Source organism: Sus scrofa, chromosome 1 (assembly GCF_054392235.1).
Source record: "Sus scrofa isolate SSC_HxYL_T2T_F1_AM1 chromosome 1, Sscrofa_HxYL_maternal_Yorkshire_Landrace_v2.0, whole genome shotgun sequence".
Classification (NCBI taxonomy): domain Eukaryota; kingdom Metazoa; phylum Chordata; class Mammalia; order Artiodactyla; family Suidae; genus Sus; species Sus scrofa.
In genome coordinates, this window is record NC_139383.1 from 102,404,664 (window position 1) to 102,411,136 (window position 6,473).

General features: G+C 38.9%; 1 pseudogene; it reads left to right on the forward strand.

The window, feature by feature from the left end:
* The first annotated feature begins 5,015 nt into the window (after positions 1-5,015).
* On the forward strand, positions 5,016-5,969 carry LOC110259469 (olfactory receptor 5L1-like; annotated as a pseudogene).
* Positions 5,970-6,473: the final 504 nt, after the last annotated feature.

Here is a 6,473-nt window from a genome sequence, read left to right on the forward strand (position 1 = left end):
ATCATACACCATGACCAGGTAGGGTTCATCCCAGGTTCACAAGGATGGTTCAACATATGCAAATCATTCAACATCATAAACCACACTAACAAAAAAAAAGTCAAAAATCATATGATCATCTCAATAGACACAGAAAAAGCATTTGACAAAGTCCAACATCCATTCATGATCAAGACCCTCACCAAAGTGGGTATAGAGGGAACATTCCTGAACATAATCAAAGCCATTTATGACAAACCCACAGCAAATATAATCCTCAATGGGGAAAAACTGAAAGCCTTCTCACTCAAATCCGGAACAAGACAGGGATGCCCACTCTCACCACTGCTCTTCAACATCGTTTTGGAAGTCCTAGCCACAGCAATTAGACAAACAAAAGAAATAAAAGGCATCCATATAGGAAGAGAAGAGATCAAACTGTCACTGTATGCAGATGACATGATACTATACATAGAAAACCCTAAGGACTCAACCCAAGAAATCCTTGAACTGATCAACAAATTCAGCAAAGTAGCAGGATATAAGATTAACATTCAGAAGTCAGTCGCATTTCTGTATACCAGCAATGAAATCTTAGAAAAGGAATACAAAAATACGATACCTTTTAAAATGGCACCTCACAAAATCAAATAACTTGGAATACACCTGACCAAGGAGGTAAAGAACTTATATGCTGATAACTATAAAACTATAATCAAAGAAATCAAAGATGTAAAGAAATGTAAAGATAGTCCATGTTCATGCATTGGAAAAATCCATATTGTAAAAATGGCCAAACTACCCAAAGCAATTTACATATTCAAGGCAATCCCTATCAAAATACCTAGGACATTTTTCACAGAACTGGAACAAACAATCCAAACATTTATATGGAACAACAAAAGACCCAGGATCGCCAAAGCAATCCTGAGAAACAAAAACCAAGCAGGAGGCATAACTTTCCCAGACTTCAAAAAATATTACAAAGCCACAGTCATCAAACCAGTGTGGTACTGGTATAAAAGCAGACAGACAGACCAATGGAACAGAATAGAGAACCCAAAAATAAACCCTGACATCTATGGTCAATTAATTTTTGACAAGGGAGGCAAGAACATCAAATGGGAAAAAGAAAATCTATTCAGCAAGCATTGCTGGGAAACCTGGACAGCTGCATGCAAAGCAATGAAATGAGGAGACACCTTCATACCATGAACAAAAATAAACTCAAAATGGCTGGAAGACTTAAATATATGACAGGACACCATCAAACCCCTAGAAGAAAACATAGGTAAAAACTCTCTGACATCAACCTCATGAATATTTTCTCAGGTCAGTCTCCCAAAGCAATAGAAATAAGAGCAAAAATAAACCCATGGGACCTTGTCAAACTGAAAAGCTTTTGCACAATAAAGGAAACCAAAAAGAAAACAAAAAGACAACTTACAGAATGGGAGAAAATAGTTTCAAATGATGCAATGGACAAGGGCTTAACCTCTGGAATATATAAGCAACTTATACAACTCAGCAGCAAAAAAGCCAATCACCCAATGGAAAAATGGGCAAAAGACCTGAATAGGCTGTTCTCCAAGTAAGATATACAGATGGCCAGCAAACACATGAGAAAATGCTGATTATAAGAGAATTGCAAATCAAAGCTACCATCAGATACCAACTCACACCAGTCAGAATGGCCATCATTAATAAATCCACCAATTACAAGTGCTGGAGGGGCTGTGGAGAAAAGGGCACCCTCCTGCACTGTTGGTGGGAATGCAAACTGGTACAGCCACTATGGAGAACAGTTTGGAGATACCTTAGAAATCTATACATAGAACTTCCATATGACCCCACAATCCCACTCTTGGGCATCTATCCAGACAAAACTCTACTTAAAAGAGACACATGCACTATGCACCCGCATGTTCATTGCAGCACTATTCACAATAGCCAGGACATGGAAACAACCCAAATGTCCATCAACAGATGATTGGATTCAGAAGAGGTGGTATATATACACAATGGAATACTACTCAGCTATAAAAAGAACAACATAATGCTATTTGCAGCAACATGGATGAAACTAGAGAATCTCATCCTGAGTGAAATGAGCCAGAAAGACAAAGACAAATACCATATGATATCACTTATAACTGGAATCTAATATCCAGCACAAATGAACATTTCCTCAGAAAAGAAAATCATGGACTTGGAGAAGAGACTTGTGGCTGCCTGATGGGAGGGGGAGGGAGTGGGAGGGATCGGGAGCTTGGGGTTTTCAGAGACAACTTATAATAGATTTACAAGGAGATCCTGATGAGTAGCATTGAGAAATATGTCTAGATACTCATGTTGCAACAGAAGAAAGGGTGAGGGAAAATGTATACATGTAAGGATAACTTGATAGTCTTGGTATACACTGGGAAAAAATAAAGAAAGGAAAGGAAGGAAGGAAGCAGGGAAGGAAGGAATGAAGGAAGAAGGAAAGAAAGAAAGAATGAAAGAAAGAAAGAAAGAAAGAAAGAAAGAAAGAAAGAAAGAAAGAAAGAAAGAAAGAAAGACAGAAAGAAAGAAAGAGAGAGAGAGAGAGCTGGAGGGAGGGAGGGAGGGAAGGAGGGGGGGAGGGAGGAAGGAAGCAACGAAGGAAGGAAGGAAGGAAGGGAGAGAGAAAGAAAGAAAGAAAGAAAGAAAGAAAGAAAGAAAGAAAGAAAGAAAGAAAGAAAGAAAGAAAGAAAGAAAGAAAGAAAGAAATTATTCAAAAGAAAGAAAGAAAGAGAGAGAGAGAGGGAGGGAGGGAGGGAGGAAGGAAGGAAGCAACGAAGGAAGGAAGGAAGGGAGAGAGAAAGAAAGAAAGAAAGAAAGAAAGAAAGAAAGAAAGAAAGAAAGAAAGAAAGAAAGAAAGAAAGAAAGAAAGAAAGAAATTCATTATTCCCATCCCTTTCTGGTGTTGGGCACTACTCTGCTGTGCCTTCAGACCCTCAGCCCGCCAGGAAGGAGCCTGTTGTGTAATAGACAGGCAAAAGTGATAAGACCTATTCTATTTCATGATGGGAACATGGTCCCTGGTTCACTGAGGGATGTTAGGATGCAGTATACAATGCTCTAATATTCTTCATGACCTCTGAAGGGGAGCATGTCTTATTAGAATGGTATGTACCAACTTGGGATAGTTACTCTCATCAAAGTCATTAATTATTTGACTCACAAGATATCATTGTTTTGGTCATGTCTTGTGAATGTCCCACAGAGATCAATGATTGATTTTGGAAATAGGAATATGGTCTCCAGGGACACACATGCATAAAAGGACAAAGCCTGTAATGTTTACCTATCCTAGCATCTTTAGAAACAGGAAGCAATCTTTATGCCACAGGTTGGTTGGTAGGACTACACTCTGATTGTTTGGGGAACTGAGAGAGCAGTTGTATTGATGTGTGTTTAAGAATCTGTATCTAGTCCTCTTTTAATCAGAATGTGAAGAACTGCAAGGATTTGGGCACACCTATAGAAATAAGTTTCCCTTTTTGTCCTGAGAAACCATCTCAATGGGAAATGGTAGCAATTTAATTGGCAGAAGGGAATATCGTATAACAACTCTTGGTGTAACAGGGAAGAGTGATTTCAATCTCCTTCCCTCTTCCTCCTCTCTCAATTTAACTCTATCCATGGCACCTGGCGAAGACAGCATGGAGATTGTCCTAACAGTCATTCTAGTGCTGAGGGTGAGAGTGAGCGGTCCCCAGGACTGTTCATGAAGGGACATAGACATGGTAACCAACTCTGAAACAGATAGGAAAGGAATTACTTGGACCTTGTGCCAAAGGGACATTGAGATGTCTTTCCACAGAAAGTGTCTAGATAATGACATTTTTGGAACTGAATTCAAATTCCTCTTCCTCCAGGAATATCTGGCTCCTCTAAAGCATGTATAACTAACAAGGATCAGGAGAGAGAGCTAGGAAATAGGCATGTTTGTACCCCTGTTGCTATTTTCTAGATATCAGAGTCCATTCCTAAAAAATCCCACCATCCTTTCCCATACCACCCCATAAAGCTTATGTTTTGTGAGAAATCAGACAAGTTTCCATCACATTTTTTTAAGTTATCTGGAATAAAATATTTATGGTTCAGTGATTTTGTGTGTTAAATATGTACAGAAATATAACATCCTATCTATTCAATCTGTTTGACTATCTTTTAACTTGATATCTTTCAACTTGATATCTTTCATAATCTTTTTTCAAGGAATTAAAATATATATGTATGACTGAGTCATTTTGCTGTAGAGCCAAAATTGGCACATTGTAAGTCAAATGTGTATATATATGTATATATATATATATATATATATATTTATATTTATATTTATATTTAACATTTTTTTTATTTTTAGAGCCACACCCATGGCATATGGAAGTTCCCAGGCTATGGATCAAATGGGAACCACAGCCACAGCAACACGGGATCTGAGCCGTGTCTGCGAACTACACCACAGCTCATGGTAATGCCAGATCCCCAGTCCACTGAGTGAGGCCCTGGATTGAACCACCATCCTCCTGGATACTAGTCAGATTCATTTCCACTGAGCCACAATAGGACCCCCAATCAACTATATTTTAATAAAAAAAATAAAAAATATTTCTTAGGATCTCAATATTTTCCGTTGTGTTTAATGAGTCTTCCATTAAAAAGATATTTGAATTTCATAAAAAATATGGCAAATTAAATTACATTGGCTGTCTTGCAGGTGATTCAATTCCAAACTTTAAATTGTGTAGAGCAGATTAAGGAATTATACAGGCTCTTATGAATATCAAACTTTTTCTGAGATTTGTAAATAAAACTATGAGCTCTATGCATTTGTGTGATATAAAATCTGAACTTTTCCTAAACTTCACACTGGTCTATTTATTTGCTAAAAAAATGCTAATCTTATTTATTCTTATGCGTGTTTTAGGAGAGTCAAAACTGGACTGGGATGATATAATGAAAAATAACTACTAAAATGTTTCTCCAGCGCCAATATTATGGGGTCCATGGGTGAGGAAAACTGCACCTCTGTCACAGAGTTCATTCTCCTGGGATTCTCAGATGTCCCTGAGTTGAGAGTCTTCCTCGTCCTGGGGTTTCTTGTCATCTACGGAGTCACCGTCTTGGGTAACCTAGGCATGGTTGGGCTGATTCAGGTCAGCCCTCGACTCCACACCCCCATGTACTTTTTCCTCAGCCACTTGTCCTTTGTGGATTTCTCTTACTCCATGATCATTGTGCTCAAGATACTGGCTAACATCATAAATGAAGACAAAGCCATTTTCTTCCTGGGGTGTGTTGTGCAATTCTACTTGTTTTGCATATGTGGAGTAACTGAGGTCATCCTACTGGCTGTGATGGCCTATGACCGCTTTGTGGCCATCTGTAACCCACTCTTGTACAAGGTCACCATGTCCCGAAATGTCTGTGTGGAGCTAGTGTCTTGTTGCTACCTGTGTAGGACTGTGTGTTCTCTGATTCACCTGTGTTTAGCTCTGAAGATCCCATCCTACAGATCAAATGTGATCAACCACTTCTTTTGTGATCTGCCTCCTCTCTTATCTCTTGCTTGCTCTGATGTCACTATGAATCAATTGCTACTGTACATTGTGGCTACGTTCAATGAGATCCTGTCCAGTGAGATCATCCTCATCTCCTACTTGTTCATTCTCATCACCATCCTGAGGATGCGCTCTGTGGAAGGAAGGTCCAAAGCCTTCTCCACCTGTGCCTCCCACCTCACAACCATAGCTGTCTTACAGGAAACAATCCTTTTCATGTATTGCTGACCCAATTCTGGAAACTACAGTATGGCCACTGACAAAGTGGCCACGGTGTTCTACACTGTGGTGATTCCCATGTTGAACCCCCTGATCTATAGTCTGAGGAACAAGGATGTGAAAGTAGCTCTCAGAAAAGTGGTGAAGTCAAAAAGATTTTCCCAGAGAACAATATCGTAGTGGGACTCAGGGTTCCAAAGTGAGGGTGGGTGGAATTGTGTAGTGACAGGCTGCAGTGCTGGGGGTGGGGAACAGTCAAGAAGCGAGGAGCAATAGTGATGTTTTCTCATTCACTGCTCTTTGTGCCTTGTCAGTTTACATGCTTAGGATTGAGCATATTTCAATATTTGAAGCCGATTTTTTTCCTTTATTTAAACTAAAATGTGTTAAATGGGTCTGGGGAATGGATGTTAAGATTTGCTGTAAAGCGTTCATAGGTTTAATGAGGCACTCACATTTTATTTCAGTATCCATTATGGAAACGTAAGTTTATTTCCAAATTGGATACTTGTTATTTTACAAAGGAAGACTCACCTTGGCCATTTAAGCACAGAACGAGATTCCCACAAGTGTATATATTCTGTTTGTTTTTTATTTCTTACTTCCTTTATTATTTTTTTTGTTGCCATTGCTGGGTCAAGTATTTTTGAGACTTTATATATCATCACATCTGAAAAATTGAGA